The 17,632-nt window shown below is 37.8% G+C and overlaps 1 non-coding gene and 1 pseudogene across 1 annotated transcript; one reads left to right on the top strand and one right to left on the bottom strand.

Moving 5' to 3' along the window:
* LOC131170247 (protein DECREASED SIZE EXCLUSION LIMIT 1-like) overlaps positions 1-17,632 on the top strand; it is an 87,899-nt pseudogene that overhangs the window by 53,358 nt on the left and 16,909 nt on the right.
* LOC131170956 (small nucleolar RNA R71) lies at positions 7,736-7,842 on the bottom strand. Its single transcript, XR_009141718.1, has one exon. It is a non-coding gene; the product is annotated as a small nucleolar RNA R71 (small nucleolar RNA).

Below are 17,632 nucleotides of genomic sequence, written 5' to 3'. Positions count from 1 at the left end.
TGATTCTGCAGAATGACCAAATAAACAGTGATTGTTCATTTGGCCATAACTCAATGTATAAAGGTCCAATTGACCTGAAATTTTACCAGCAACAAGAAAAGATATAGACCAAAAACTTTCATGAAGAAACCTACCCCAAATTATGACCAGAACCTATCCAACAAGGGAGTTGCAGTCACTGTTCACTACACTGTAGATATGGTTAGTCCAGAAAAATTCCAATCCAGCCAGTTGTGGTTTTTGGACCATAACTTGAGCTACAAAACTCCAAATGGAGTGATTCGAAAAAGAAAATTCAAATAGACAAAATAAGGAAAAACTTTCATGTTGATCATTTTACCAAATTCCAGCTGCAAAAATGACTAATGAAACAGTAAATATGAGGTATGAAAACTGAAAATTCTGCTTACTTAACATTAAGCTTAAAAATGGTATTGGCAACCAATACCAACAAAATTTGAATGCAAAATGTGGTATGTTGGGAGTATTAAAACTAATGTACCTATTGTTTATGCAAAAGTCAACATTTTGGTTGACTAATGAAGTGAATAGTAACACAAAAACTTGAAATTCAAAAATTGTAAAACTTAAAGGTGTAAAATGCCCTAGTATACCTAACAAGATTGGTTTGGATAGCTTAGCATGCCAATAGGGTTCTGTTAGCAGTACTGCATATGGCTCCATGCCATTCTGTGTTTCATGGCTTTCCCATGCTATTCTGTGAAATAATAGCCTTTGGCTATGTTATTTGAGTTGATATGCTTGGGTTTGGACCCTGATAATTATTACAGCTTATTAGCTGTTCTGTTGCACACCGGGAGACACAATGTGACCGATGGTGTGATGGTCCGAGGTACTTAGTACCTAGTGCCAGTTTATCCGTTTATCCAGTCCAGTCAACTAGTATGGGTTACTCGGGCAATGATAATAAACCATATCAAAATTTAAGTGAATAATACTACAAACAATACCAGAAATTAAGTCTACCCAAAAATGAAATCATACACTCTGCATAATTATTTTATTCTATTTTATTTTATTTTATTTTATATTGTCACCACTAAGCAGAATTGCTTAGCGCGTCGCTTTTGCCTCGCGCAGGTACTGGAGACCTAGCTGGGGAGCCCAGCAGACATCAGACGGGGTGAGTCTTCGAGTCAGATCGAGTCGAGTCACCTCACATCTGCACTGCTTATGGTAGGACATTAGGACTATAGGTGGCCCTTTTGTATTTTGCGTTTTGTATTAGTTTGGATTGTAATTATAAACTCCTGTAATTATGTATTAATGTAAATATATGAAATTTCATATTATTGAGATTTTCTACATTATGTATGTTGATAAATGAAATGTTGAGAATTATTTGTGAATATGATTCAACTGATGAAGTGAACAGAAAAGTTTTGAAAATAATATCGTGATTGAGATTGAGATTTTGAGATTGACTTGAATATATATAATGGAGTTTGGATTTGGAAATTATTTTGGAAGCGTTTTTAAACAGGTTCAGAAGAACTATTTTTCCAATTTACAGCCGGTACTCTGCCGGATTTTCTATAAAATTTACGGATAAATTCAGATTTATCAAAATTGAAAATAAATGAATTATAAAGGGATAAATTGTAATAGAAACATAAATTGGTGCTCCGGCACACTGAGTGGCAAACTTGCTTGGCTACATTGTAGACGGGTAAGGGGTGTCACATTTAGTGGTATCAGAGCATCGGTTTAGGCATTTCTGGGTCTAGATAGAGTACATACCATTGCATTGCATTTGTAAGTGTTGAGGTGACACTGATGCAGATCTGTTGTTTTCTTATTTTGAATAGGATATGGATCCTGCTTCGCAAAGAGCAGTTGATGAAGAGGTGGAGAGTCATGCTCCACCAAGGGTTGAGTCTAGGGGCAGGGGAAAATCTGCTCCACCAGCAGATGAGGCACATGCCCAACCTCAGTTTGCACTATTTCAACAAATGACCGAGTTTTACCGGCAAATGATGGGGGCAATTCCACCACCACAACCACAGCCACAGCCTCCACCAGCACCATAGAAATCTCATCTGGAGAAATTGAGGAAGCATGGGGCTGTGGACTTCTTTGGGAAGAGGGAAGATGATCCCATGGCTATAGAAAATTGGCTGGATAGAACCATCAGTCTTTGAAAGCGACTAAATTGCACCCCGAGCGTAACACGGTGGGTGCCGTGGTCCTCGCCAGGATGATGCATATCAGTGGTGGGACACAGTAACCAGTGAGGTGCAACTTGAACGGATCACTTGGGAATTCTTCCTCACAGAGTTCAGGAAGAAATATACTAGCAAAGTGTATTTAGAAGAGCGAATAAGGGAATTTATCAGTCTGAGACAGAGACAGTTGTCAGTGGCTGAGTATGAGCGTGAGTTTATCAGACTGAGCAGATATGGGAGGGTGATAGTCCCTACAGATGCAGAGAGGTGCAGACGGTTTGAAGAAGGGCTCAATGACAACATCAAAGTCATGATCACAGCACTGGAGATTACGGATTTTCCTAAACTGGTAGATGCATCATCAAAAGTGGAAAGGGTCAGAATCAATGAACAAAATAGAAGGGAAAGACAGCAGAAGAGGGGTCCGGGTCAGTCCAGTACATTTTTTGCTCCCAGTAAGAAGAGTAAGGGTCCTCCTGCTCAGAGTTCAGGACCACCACAGTGGTCGTGGTCAATCTCGAGGCCTGCACCACGCTTCATACCTAGGAGAGGCCAGTCCACACCATCATTGGGCAGCTCTCCAGGGATGGTGTTTTGGGGACCAGCCCCTGCATCTTCTGCTTGTCAGCATTGTCAGAAATGGCATAAGGGGGAATGTTGGCGAATGACCGGTGCATGCTTACGGTGTGAATCGATAGAACACCAGATCAAAAATTGTCTGAAGAGGACTACTATAGTTGCTCCAACACAATCTGACAGACCTGCTCCTGCACCACAAAGGGGTAGGAAGCCCGGTAAACCTGAGGCAGCTGGTCCATCACTGAGACCTGCATCTGAGTCAGCTGAGAGGCCTGACACTAGAATACCAGCCAGGGCCTATGCCATTAGAGCTCAGGAGGAGCAAGATGCCCCGGATGTCATCAGGGGTATGTTTTCCCTCTACAACACTTCTATACATGCATTGGTGGATCCAGGATCCACTCATTCCTACATTTACATCAAACTACCCATAAAGAGGGGAGTTCCAGTAGAGGAGAGTGATCAAGACATTCTGGTCACAAATTCACTAGGCCACAGTGTGGTAGTGAATAAAGTGTATAAGGGTTGCCCGTTGAGGATTCAAGGGTATGAATTCTCCGCAGACCTAATTGAGTTGCCCTTCTACGAGTTTGACGTGATTTTGGGAATGGACTGGTTGTCACATCATCAGGCAATAGTTGATTGCAAATTGAAGAGGATTTCTTTGAAAACTTCTAAGGGTAATGAGATCACTGTTGTAGGTAAAAGGACAGATTTCCTGTCCAATGTTATCTCAGCCACAGTTGCAAGAAGATTGATGAGAAAAGGCTGTGAAGCTTACCTAGCGCACGTGGTTGATACTAGGTAAGCTAAGCCGAACCTGTGTGATATACCCACAGTAAGAGACTTCCCAGATGTGTTTCTTGAAGAGTTGCCTGGTTTACCACCAGAAAGGGAAGTCGAGTTTGTTATTGAGGTAATGCCGGGTACAGCACCCATTACTATTGCTCCTTATAGGATGGCACCCACTGAATTGACGAAGTTGAAAACTCAGTTGCAAGAGTTGCTAGATAAGGGGTTCATACGCCCCAGTGTGTCACCATGGGGAGCACCGGTGCTGTTTGTGAAGAAGAAAGATGGAACTTTGAGATTGTGTGTTGATTACCGGCAGTTGAACAAAGTAACTATGAAGAATAAATATCCGTTGCCCAGAATTGACGATCTGTTTGATCAGTTGAAAGGAGCCGGTGTATTTTCAAAAATTGATCTCAGATCAGGGTATCATTAGTTGAGGGTAAAGGATGCAGATGTGTCAAAAACTGCATTCAGAACTCAGTATGGACACTATGAATTTTAAGTGATGTCGTTTGGTTTGACAAATGCACCAGCAGCATTTATGGACTTTATGAACCGTATCTTCCATCCATACTTAGATCGGTTTGTAGTGGTCTTTATAGATGATATTATGGTGTTTTCCAAGACCAGGGAAGAACATGATGAACATTTGAGGATTGTTCTGCAAATCCTATGAGAAAATAAGTTGTATGCTAAGTTGTCCAAGTGTGACTTTTGGATGAGTGAGATCTCTTTTCTTGGACACATAGTATCAGCTAAAGGGATTAGAGTGGATCCCAAAAAGATAGAAGCAGTGATGGAATGGAAGCCTCCCAGAAATACAACTGAGGTCAGAAGTTTCTTGGGGTTAGCTGGGTATTATAGAAGATTTGTGAAGGGGTTCTCTCTTATAGCTTCTCCAATGACTAAGTTGTTACACAAGAATGTGAAATTTGGCTAGAACGACAAGTGCCAAGCCAGTTTTGAGAGGCTGAAGGCTATGTTGATAGAAGCACCAGTGTTAACATAGCCAGTGTCGGGAAAAGACTTTGTGGTCTACAGTGATGCCTCACATAATGGGCTAGGGTGTGTATTGATGCAAGAGGGGAAAGTGGTCGCCTATGCTTCCAGGCAGTTAAGGCCACATGAATAGAACTACCCTACTCATGACCTGGAGTTAGCAGCAATTATCTTCGCACTGAAGATATGGAGGCATTATTTATATGGTGAAAAATCCTACATCTATACAGACCACAAGAGTCTAAAATATTTGCCAACCCAGAAGGAGCTCAACCTCAGGCAGAGGTGATGGATTGAGTTCCTGAAGGACTATGATTGTGTGATTGATTATCATCCTGGGAAGGCAAATGTAGTTACTGATGCTTTAAGCAGGAAGTCCATCACAACTTTAAGATCACTAAATGCCTGTCTTTCCTTAGCTCAAGATGGAGCTATTTTGGCTGAGTTGCAAGTGAGGCCAACCCTGTTATAGCAAATACAAGATGGGCAGAGGGCAGATGAAAAACTAATGGCCATTATGGGTAAAATTCCAGAGGGGAAGGAAACTGATTATGAGGTGAAAGCAGATGGGTGTCTGCACTACAGAGGAAGAGTGTGTGTACCAGATGATGGGGAACTGAAGACTGGTATTCTGAAAGAAGCACACACTAGTGTTTATGCTATGCACCCAGGAAGCACAAAAATGTATAATGATTTGAAGCCTCATTATTAGTGGCCTGGTATGAAGAGGGATATAGCTAACTACGTGACTAAGTGTTTGACATGTCAGCAAGTTAAAGCAGAACATCAAGTTCCATCAGGATTGCTACAACCTATAAGCATACCTAAATGGAAATGGGACCGCGTCACTATAGATTTTGTTAGTGGTCTACTGATGCATGCATTTTATATTATCATTTAGATGTAATTTTTGCACATAATTTACCCTTGTTTATAGCTATTATTATAGATATTAGCATATATTTAGTCAATTTTATAATTTTCACACTTCTTAGTTTAATTTTTGGAATTTATTTGTTTTGTAGGTTAAATTTGGAGAAATTTGATGTATTTTGATCAGAGTAGCCATTTGGAGGAGATTAGAGTTGAATTGTAAAAATTTTTGAAGTTGAGTAAAAAAATGGCCGAGAGTTACACAACCTGCAGCACAACCGATTTCGCTTATGTCACAGGTTTTGTCGAGCGTCAGATATTCAGGCAGATTGTTGCACAACCTGCGGCACAACCGATTTAGCTTATGTCGCAGGTTGTGTCGATCGTCAGATATTCAGGCAGATTGTTACACAACCCGCGACACGACCCGCGACACAACCGATTCAGCTTATGTCTTTTTTTCTGGAAATGGCTGACATGGTATTTTCGTTACTCTGATTTTTTACCTCACCTTCTCTGGAATCTTCCACCTTTTTACCCATTCTAGGGCAGTCCCCTCACCTATATAAAGTCTCCTTTATCATTTTCTTTCCATAAGGAGGAAGGGAGGCAATTTTGGCAAGAAAAGAAAGAGAGAAAGGGGGAGCACGTCTGTCCATTTTCCAGCAGCTGCAGAACCCATTTTCTGCACTTTCCAGCAGCAGCTTCTTCTGCATTTTTTTGGGTTTTTCTATTCCTTAACTTAGATTTCCATTATTTCTTCATTTATACATTTGGGTTTGTCTTGAAACTATGGTTTGTGAGTAGTTATTTGAGATTCTAGAGATGGGTTTGTAAATATTGCTTTGTATTGTGGTTTTGAACTGATTTAGTCATTTAAACAAGGTTTGTTACATTTTGATTTATTGCTTGTGAGCTTGTTGCCTTGCTTGATGAATGGGCCCTCATTAAGTTAAGCTTTAATCCTTAATAGATGGACTAAAAAGTGAATATTAGGAATAGATAATCTTGCAATAAACTTAGTTTTCTTGGTGTTAGAGATAAGCTAAGAGAATTAAGGGGACTTTCCAAAATCAATTAGAGCATTAATTGGATTTTTGTTAGATTTGAAATACCGTGAAAACAGGGTTTGATTTAATGAAAACCAACTTTAAGATGCTTGAAAAAGGTTTCAAAAATTTAAGAATTGATTTCCCTCAAAATTGCAATTCTCATGTGTTTGGCTAAATTAGGGATAAACCACATGCAAACAATATTGAAAATCCAATCTCTAGAATCACTTTAATTTTTATTGAATTTAGATTTAATTCCTCCAAATTTCATAAATAGCAAATTTCAATTTAAATCTTGATAATCTAGTTTAATTAATTTAGTTAATTGTTTGATTTAGTTTAAATTCCTCAAATACAAATTTTAATTTCAAATTTTATTTTTAATATCTTTAAATTTTTTTCATTTTAATTAGCTTATCCTTTTGTTTCCAATTTAAGCACAATTCCCTGTGGGATCGATATCATTTTTTTAAAACTATACTACTGTGACCCGTGCACTTGCGGATTACACACATCAAGTTTTTGGCGCCGTTGCCGGGGAATTGTTTGTTTTTAAGTCGGATTTTAATTGTTTTAAGCTAATTAGAATTTTTATTTTCTTTTATTTTCACTACTGTTCCTTGTGTTTTTCAGGTACTTTAATTGTTTATGAGACGATCGAAAAGCACAAGTGATACTGAATTATTGTTCAACCCAGAAATTGAAAAATTCTGCTGAGCCAACAAAAAGGAATACAAGAGAAGAAAGGAAGCAGAAAAAGAAGAACAACAAAGAATTGAGCAAGAGGAGACAATTAAAAATATGGAGAATCAAAATAGAGCTATTGGTGGAAACAATGGAGGAAATGAGCAAAATAGGCAAAATGAAGTTGTTAATCAAAATGATCCTCAAAGAAGATCCATGTTAGATTATGCTTTTCCTAGATGTGCAGATGTGAGAGATAACAGACCTATCATTGGAGCTAATCAAATTGAGTTAAAGGTTGGTCTTATTCAAATGGTTCAGAATTCACAATTTGGAGGTAGTCCACTTGAAAATCCTCATTCTCATTTGAAGAAATTTTTGATGATATGTGGTACACAAAGGCAGCCTGGAGTTTCAGATGAAGTGATTCGGCTCACCTTATTTCCATTCTCTCTTTGGGATTCAGCATTGGAGTGGTATGACTCACTTCCACAAGCTACTATAGCTACTTGGGAGCAGCTATCTCAAGCTTTTCTATCTCAGTTTTTCCCACCTGGGAAGACCACTCATTTGAGGAATTTGATGGTAGCTTTTAAGCCAAGAGATGATGAAACTTTGTATGAATCTTGGATGAGATTTAAGGAGCTTGAAAGGTAATGTCCTCATCATGAAATACCCAAATGGATGATTGTTTAGAATTTCTACACCAGAGTTACTCCAGCCATAAGAAACACAATTGATTCACAAGCAGGAGGAGATTTCATGAGAATGACAAGTGAAGAATGCTATGATTTATTAGAGAAGATTGCCCATAATACCCATTTGTGGGGAAATCCTAGAGCACTTGAGCCAAAGAAGGCTGGGATTTATGAACTTGACTCAGTTAGCTACATGAATGCAAGATTTGATCAGTTGACTCAGCTTCTTAGTGATTTTTGCATAAAGGCAACAACCTCAACTCCTATAACTATGCAACAAGTTGCCTTCACAGATAGAACTCAAAGTTGTGGAGTTGATTATTCTTCTTATGGTGATGATTATTTGCAAGAACAAGCTGCTTATGCAGGAGGTTATCAATAGAAACCTATGGGAAATTCTTACTCTAATGTGAACAACTCAACATGGAGACCACAAGCAACTTTTGCTCAACAAGGTCAAAGCTCAAATTATCCTCATAACCAGCAATATATGCAGCAGAATAGGCCTCAATTTCTGCCTCAATTTCAGCCCACAAGGCAGCCACAACCTGGATATCAAGCAAGAGCACAACAATCCCTTCCACCTCATGAACCGAAGCCAACCTTGGAAAGCATGATGGAGAAATTTTTTGCTGAACAAAGCAAGATGAATAGCAAATTGGAGGAAGAAATGCAACACATGAGACAAACCATGGATCAATTACAAGTCTACAACCGCATGTTGGAGACTCAATTGGCTCAACAAGCAAGCTCATCAGGAAGCAAATCCTATGGCAAGCTACCTAGCCAACCACAAAACCCTCATGAACAATGTAAGGTTGTGACCTTGAGAAGTGGTAAGAAAGTTGGTCAAGAGAGTGAAAACAAGAGAGAAGAAAAAGAGAGCACAAAAGAAGAAAATTCAGTTGAGAGCAAGAAAAATGAAAAAGAAGAAGAAAGCAAAAGTGAGCAAGATGAGGGAGAGAAACCATACATCCCACCTGAACCTTACAAGCCCACCCTTCCCTACCCTCAAAGATTCATCAAGCATAAGCTAGACAAACAATTTGGCAAATTCCTTAAAGTGCTAAAGAAGTTGTATATCAATGTGCCATTCACTGAGGCACTATGCCAAATGCCAAGTTATGCCAAGTTTTTGAAGGATATTCTTTCCAACAAGAGAAGGCTAGAAGATTATGATACCATCAACTTGGGAGAGCAATGCAGTGCTATAATTCAGAAGAAGTTACCTCCCAAACTCAAAGATCCGGGTGTGTTTTCCATTCCTTGTCATATTGGTGATAATTGTGTGGCAAATGCCTTATGTGACCTTGGAGCTAGTGTCAGCCTAATGCCTCTTTCAATATATGAGAAGTTGAATATGGGAGAGTTGAAGCCCACAAATATGTATCTTTCATTGGCTGACCGTTCAATTAAGTATCCAGAAGGCATTCTAGAAAATGTGCCTATCAAGGTTGGAAAATTCTACATTCCGGTGGACTTTGTCATTTTAGATATGGAAGAAGAAACAAAAATTCCTATCTTATTGGGAAGACCCTTTTTGGCAACAACTGGTGCATTAATTGATGTAAAGGGTGAGAAATTGACACTTAGAGTGGGAGATGATCAAATGATATTCAACATCAATCCTGCCATGAAAAGGAAACATGAAGAAGTTGAGTCTTATTTGCGGGTAGACATTATTGATGAGATTGTTCAAGAGCATTTCAGAAAAAGCTATCCACAAGACCCTCTTGAAAATTGCTTAGTCTATGGTGGGAGCATTGATGATGATAATCACAACATAGCTGCTTTTGCACAACATTTGGAGAGCTCTCCACCACATCCTGAAGCCACAATTTTTCAACTTGAAGAAGTGCAAAATTTGGAAATCAAACAACCATCATTAAAGGTAGAGGATGCCCCAAAGGTAGATCTTAAACCTCTTCCTTCCAACCTTAGGTATGCTTTTCTTGGACCAAATGGAACATATCCTATTATAATTAATGCATCTTTGACTGATATTGAGAATGAAAAATTGTTGAGAGTTTTGAGAGAATATAGAAGAGTTTCGGGTTATGCAATTGATGATATAAAGGGAATTAGTCCTACAGTTTGTATGCATAGGATTTTCCTAGAGCCAAATAGTAAACCTTCCATTGAACACCAAAGAAGATTGAATCCTACAATGAAGGATGTTGTGAAAAAGGAAATCCTAAAATTACTAGCTGCTGGAATTATTAACCCCATTTCTTACAGTGAGTGGGTTAGTCCTGTGCATGTTGTACCAAAAAAAGGTGGGGTGACAGTTGTTAAAAATGAGAATAATGAATTGATACCCACTAGAACTGTTACAGGTTGGAGAATGTGCATAGACTATAGGAAGTTGAATAATGCTACAAGAAAAGACCATTTTCCCCTTCCTTTTATGGATCAAATGTTAGAGAGATTAGCCAAGCATTCTTTCTTTTGTTACTTAGATGGATATTCTGGTTTCTTTCAAATTCCAATCCATCCTAATGACCAAGAAAAAACTACCTTTACCTGTCCCTATGGCACCTTTGCCTATCGAAGGATGCCATTCGGATTGTGTAATGCGCCTGGAACATTTCAAAGGTGCATGATGGCCATTTTTTCTGATTTTATTGAAGAAATTATGGAGGTCTTCATGGATGACTTTTCAGTATATGGCACTAATTTTGATTCATGCTTGACTAATTTGTCTAAAATCTTGCAGAGGTGTGCTGAAAATGATCTGGTGTTGAATTGGGAGAAATGCCATTTTATGGTCCAAGAGGGAATCGTTTTAGGGCATTTGATCTCAAATAGGGGAATTGAAGTGGATAGAGCTAAAATAGAAATTATTGAAAAAATGCCCCCTCCAACCACTATCAAAGGAGTGCGGAGTTTTCTTGGACATGTCGGGTTTTACCGGTGATTTATTCAGGATTTTTCTAAACTTGCTAAACCCTTAATAAATATTTTGAATCATGATGTTAAATTTGATTTTAATCAAGATTGTATGGTTGCTTTTTGCAGGTTAAAGATGGCATTAACAACGGCTCCTATCATGCAACCCCCGTATTGGACTTTGCCATTCGAAATCATGTGTGATGCAAGCGAGTTTGTTGTTGGAGTTGTCCTTGGCCAGCGAAAAGATAGAAAACCTTATGCCATTTACTATGCAAGCTGAACCCTTGATGAAGCTCAAGTTAATTATGCTACAACTGAAAAGGAGTTCCTTACGGTAGTATTTGCACTCAATAAATTACGTTCTTATTTGGTCAACTCAAAGGTAATAGTTTTCACTGATCATGCAGCAATAAGGTATTTAATGAGCAAGAAAGAAGCTAAATCTAGGTTGATTAGATGGATTTTGTTACTTCAAGAATTTGATTTGGAAATAAGAGATAAAAAAGGTGTTGAGAATGTGGTGGCTGATCACCTTTCTAGGATAAAAACTGAAAATAAAGATGATGAAATTGTGCCAATTGATGAGTTTTTCATGAATGAGCAGTTGTATGTGTTGAATTCTGCACTTCCATGGTTTGCTGATATTGTGAATTTCTTGTCTTGTGGTGTCTTGCCACCTGATTTATCTTGGCAGCAAAAGAAAAGATTATTGCATGATGTTAAATTTTATTCTTGGGAAGAACCTCTTTTGTTTAGGACATGTAATGATGGAATAATTAGGAGATGTATACCAGAGGAAGAAATAAATGATGTTATTTACCATTGTCATTCCTCTGAATATGGTGGTCATTTTAGTGTCTCAAAAACTGTTGAAAAAGTCTTGACATCAGGTTTCTATTGGCCTAATATGTTTAAACATGTGAGAGATTTTGTAAGCAAGTGTGATAGGTGCCAAAGGGTAGGCAATATTTCCAAGAGAGATGAGATGCCCCAACAGTCCATATTAGAAGTCGAATTATTTGATGTGCGGGGAATTGATTTCATGGGGCCATTTCCATCTTCTTATGGGAATAAATATATCTTGGTAGGGGTGGACTATGTATCTAAATGGGTAGAAGCTATTGCTACACCTACCAATGATGCAAAAGTTGTAGTGAAATTTCTGAAAAAATTTATTTTGACCAGATTTGGTGCCCCACGTGCCATAATCAGTGATGGTGGTAGCCATTTTTGCAACCACCAATTTGAAAAATTAATGAGAAAATATGGGGTAAAGCATAGGATTGCCACACCATATCACCCTCAAACAAATGGCCAAGTAGAAATCACAAATAGAGAAATCAAGCAAATCTTAGAGAAAACTGTCAATAAGTCCAGAAAAGATTGGTCCCTTAAATTAGATGACAATCTTTGGGCATATAGAACAGCATTTAAAACCCCCATAGGAACTACACCTTATAGGTTAGTTTTTGGGAAATCATGCCATTTGCCCGTAGAGTTAGAACATAAAGCTTATTGGGCCATTAGAGCAATCAATTTTGATTTACAAGCTGCTGGACACAAAAGACTTTTGCAACTAGATGAGTTAGAAGAATTGAGACTTGATGCTTATGAAAATGCTAGGATCTATAAAGAAAGAACTAAAAAATGGCATGATAAGCATATCAAGAAAAAGAACTTTAAAGAAGGAGATTTGGTTCTCTTATTCAATTCAAGGTTAAAATTTTTTCCAGGAAAATTAAAATTAAGGTGGTCCGGTCCATTTAAAATTGTGAAAGTTTTACCTCGTGGTGTTGTGGAAATCTTTGGTGAAAAATCGGGTAATTTCAAGGTAAATGGGCAAAGGTTGAGGCACTATTCAGTTGGTGAACCAATTGAGAAGATAGCAACTTGCTATCTCTCTCATTCTCCACGAAATTTTGATTGAGTATGGTCAAGCTAAAGACCTAAACTTAGCATTTTTGTGCATAACTCATAATTTTCATTGATTCTCTATTTCTTTCATATATATATTTGTTTTAGTTTTTTTTATATACTCCTTATTCAGAGTTTAACATTGTTCTAATTTCCTTGTGCAGATGGGATGCAATGCATTACAAGCAAAAGAGCATAAAAAAATTTTATTTTAGTTTTAGCTTTAAATATTAGCTTTAAATTTTATTTTTAAATTTGTTCACTTACCATTTTCATCTTTCTAGTGTTGAGTATTTGCTGGTGCATATAGCTGGATTCATTACCCTTTTGTTAAATTTAAGAAAAAAAATTTTCCAAACCTTGCATCTTGGTTTAACAAGAAAATTATTTGAATGTGGATGTGTGAATTGGTGCTTTGAAAAATTATTTTTTTATGAGTATTTGGTGAACATAACAAGTTGAACAATTAGAATTCATGTTATGAAGGTTTAATCATTTGAAATCTAATTTCTTTCAATTTTTTAGGTGCTATGAAATTTGGTCAAATTTGGGCAGCAAATTACACAATCTGCGACATAACCGATTTTTCTTGTGTCGTCGCTTGTGTTCGCTGGGCACATTTTGGGCAGATTGTTGCACAACCTGCTACATAACCGGGTTTGCTTGTGTCGTCGCTTGTGTTCACTGGGCACATTTTGGGCAGATTGTTGCACAACCTGCGACATAAACGGGTTTGCTTGTGTCGTCGCTTGTGTTCGCTGGGCACACTTTGGGCAGATTGTTGCACAACCTGCGACACAACCCCCCTATCCTTATATTCTAACTTGTGTCGCCTGTTTGTTTTGCAGGATAAGGACTCACTTCACCAGAATGGGCCAACAGCTACCCCAAGCCCAAAAGCCCACTAACCCATTTTGAATATATAAAAAAAAATAAAATAAAATAATAATAATAATAATAATAATAATAATAATAATAATAATAATAATAAACCAAATCCAAAGCCCAAAACCCATACCCCATAAGCCCAAGCCCGAAACCCAAAACCTAAAAAAAAAACCCAAACCCATAGCCCATGCCTTCTCCTTCCTCCTCTCGGCATCGCCCCCGACACGACCCCCCATTTTCACCGTCACCTTCGTCCTCACAGTCATCTCCACCACAGACATTTTTCTTCGACTTCTTCCCATTCTTCTTCTTTCTCAGTCCCTTCCCTCCATTTCCCCATGCCCGACTCCCCACTCTCTTTTGAAAACTCCCCTCCCCATTCCTCACAGTCGCCATAGCCCCAAACCACTCCACCCATGAATGCCGATTCACTGGCAACCCATTATGGTGACGCCCCCATCACTTCATATAAGAACAAAAAGGCCAAAAGCATTAAGCCGCACAAATCAACAAGCGGCGTCAAGAGGAAGCGACCCGAACCGGCCACACAACCCCTCCCAGTCCCGGACCCAATGCCTGCTGCACTTGCTGTCCGACGTGGCATCCCAAAATTAGCGGTCAAGCGCCTCGATACATCTAAAGGTAACTTTGCAATTCCCTCCTCTTTGCCTGCTGCTAGACATTGGATATTACCTACTGCCGAAATGAAAAGAAATAAGGCAAGAGTCGAAGCTCAAAAAATGGTTCAAACTCGGTATTTGGATGTGTCTACACTTAAATCCTTGAAGATATATGATGAAATGCAGACTCTGTTAGATGCTTTAGGTTGGGTGCGATTTGCACATAAGCAGGAACTGGTTTACCCCATTTTAGTGTAGGAATTTATGGCCTCCCTGTCCACTAGTAAGCATAAAAATGTCTTGGATAATGACTTGACAATCAATTTTAGATGCCTTGGTCAAGATAGGGTGCTCTCTATGGATAATTTTCACCATATATTCAGCTTTCCACCTGATGGTTTGTTCAAAATACCTACTAGCCAAAGGGACTGTAATGGGTATGAATTTTGGCAACAAATTGCACCTTCAGCAGGTACTTTCAAACCGGGGCACAGTAAGTCCTCTAAGATTCAGAGTCATGCCTTGAGATTGCTTCAGAGATTAATTGCAAATACAATTTTGGGAAGAGGAACTAGTGTTGGCACAATATCTCAGTATGATTTATTCTTTTTATGGTGTGCAAAAACTGGTAAAAAAGCTTCACCTGGTTATTATTTTTACCGTCATGTGATCCGCCAGACTACTAGGGGTACTGGTAAAATTGTGTTTGGAGGTTTGGTCACACCCATTGCACATTATTTTGGCTTTAATCCTCAAGTTCACAAGTGTGCTGCTGTTCCAACTGGTTTGCTATTTTTGGATGGGCCTCATTTGGCCATCCAAAAATTTTGTATAAAAAATGAGGCTACCAAGCTGTATGAGATTCCTGCACCAACCGCACCACCACCTGGCTCTCCCATTGCAATTAGCTCTTCCTCAGCATCCGAGAAACCATCCGAGCAGCCTTTTCCACAACCTCCACGCCAGGCTCCACCAACTGCCTAACCTGCTTCATCAACAGCTTCTGGACCATCCATGGCAACTCTTCTGACATTCATGGAGAATCTCAGTGATGAGATCTATTCTTTTCGGCAAATGATGGATGTCTCTTTTCAAACATTAAGGGATTTAGCTGATATATATTTTGATAGAAGTGCTGAAATGCAAGACGAGTTAAAAGTCATGCGAGCTAAGCTGGAGCAGATCGAAACAAACCAGGCATTGATTTTGAACTTCATCTCTCCACAGCAACCACCAAAGGCACCACCACCTCCACAAGATGGCAAGGGCAAAGAAATTCTCATACCAGATTGACCAGCTTTTATTCTCCATTTACATTTCATGTCTTTATTTTCATTGCTTAATTAATTAGTGTTTTGAACTTATTTAGTTAATATTTTGCTTATGTTGTTTTTCTTTTACTTGAACCATTTACTAATTCAATTTTTTAGTTCCTCATAACGTACATTTTTCTTTTATATCTTTAGTACATTGCTCACTTGCTTTGATTTGCTACTTCGGATTTACACTTGATGGCTATATTTTTTTGCTTAACTTCCCTATTCCAAAATTTTGAGTTTAATTGATTTAATGGATTCCATTGCACTATTTCTTTTGCAATGAGTGCAGAAGCTGTCCAAATTTTATTTAATTAAATTGGCTGCACTTCAATGAGGTAACAATTCTCATCTCCGCTTGTGTCACTTTCAACACGAGTTGTGCTATCGCTTATGCAACAGGGTAATAATTCTTTATGCACATATGAGCCACCCATTTTCTGCACATATAGCCAAATTATCCCATTTCTTGCAATCTTTTAACATTGAGGACAATGTTCATTCTGAGTATGGGGGAGAGGGTAAATTTTTTGCAAAAATTATTTTTCCTTTTTTCACTTGCATGCAGTGACATACTCATTAATTCATACTTGTACATATTCACATACATACACTTGCATATAGCTTCATACACTTAATTATGCATACTTAGTTACATATAGGTTGACTATACATTTATACACTCATGCATTTCATTTATTCACTTAAAATTTTTTGGATTTTTAAACCAGTCTTTGAATTCCATAAGCCACTTATTCAAGCAATCCAACTTGCCTTTAGATGGTTAGTGGAATGAAAGTTCCAGCTGGGTACAAAGTCTTAAGCATTATTCTTTCTCTTACTTAATAGCTAAAAATTAATATATCTATCTAGGTATGCAGATTCTGATTAGTTATTTTGAGTTTTGAGTGTCTGAATAAGCCTTTATGGATGAAAATGGTCATTGTCGTCTCACCATTCCTAGAACAAGCATCTTAGATCTTTCAAAGCGAAATTTTTAACTTGCATTTGATAAGAATATGATTTAGGCATTCCTTCATATTTTAAACCTCACATTAAGCCTTAACCTACCTTAATCTCATTTCAACCCTTGCAAACCCCCTTGAACCTTAATTCCCTAATTTCTTTGGAACCCAAATCATTTACCTAGCCATTAAACCTAAACACTACCACCTATTTATGAGAATAATATTTTAGCAATTAAGTGCATAAAAAAATAATAATGATAAAAAAAAAGTTTGGAGGATTGAAACATCTTGAAAAGTGCTAGAGTAATTGTGAAATGTTGATAAAAAAAAAAGAGGTCACTAAAATATCCCAAAGGTAATTTTGGGTGTGACATGAAATAGGGACACATACAAAATCAAATAAAAAAAATAAAAAAAAAGGTATAAAAAGTAGTCCCTTTATATAATCATTGTGATAGCACTTGAGATTCATTGTGAATTTCTTTCCTCTTGATAAAAAAAAAATTCTATTATAAAAAAAAAATGGATGCACTTTGAGTTTCATGATTAATATTATTCTCATATTTTGTTTACCTTATTCCCTTTCTTTGTTAACCACAATTTTATCCTATTTGACCCCATTAAAACCCTTAAAAAGACCTAATGATTCTTTGAAAAATGCTTGTTACATTAGTAGAGTTAGATCTTTTATGCTTGCATATGGGTTTGGCAATATAATCTTCCATACATTACTCACCATCTATTTGAGACACATTGGCTATCTATTTCATTTAGGTTTGTTTTAGCACAATTGACTCTTGTAGCTGGTTGGTGTTTGTTGCTTGGGTTGATTGGTTAATTCTTCGCTATTTTGTAATTGTTGAGAGTGATTGCTTCATTCTTTGTGCTTCGCTGGTGGGAATTTGGAATGTTGGTGGCTAGAGGTAAGTTGGTAGTTTGGATTAGTGATTTTTGTGTTTTCAAAGACTGATTCTATTCCCTTCCAAATAAGTTTTAATGAAATTTTGCTTGAGGACAAGCAAGAGTTTGATTATGGGGGAATTTGATGCATGCATTTTATATCATCATTTAGGTGTAATTTTTGCACATAATTTACCCTTGTTCATAGCTATTATTATAGATATTAGCATATATTTAGTCAATTTTATAATTTTCACACTTCTTAGTT

Source organism: Hevea brasiliensis, chromosome 11 (assembly GCF_030052815.1).
Source record: "Hevea brasiliensis isolate MT/VB/25A 57/8 chromosome 11, ASM3005281v1, whole genome shotgun sequence".
NCBI classification, from domain to species: Eukaryota; Viridiplantae; Streptophyta; class Magnoliopsida; order Malpighiales; family Euphorbiaceae; genus Hevea; species Hevea brasiliensis.
The sequence above is the reverse complement of the archived record's forward strand: the minus strand, read 5'-3'. Positions and strand labels throughout refer to the sequence as shown.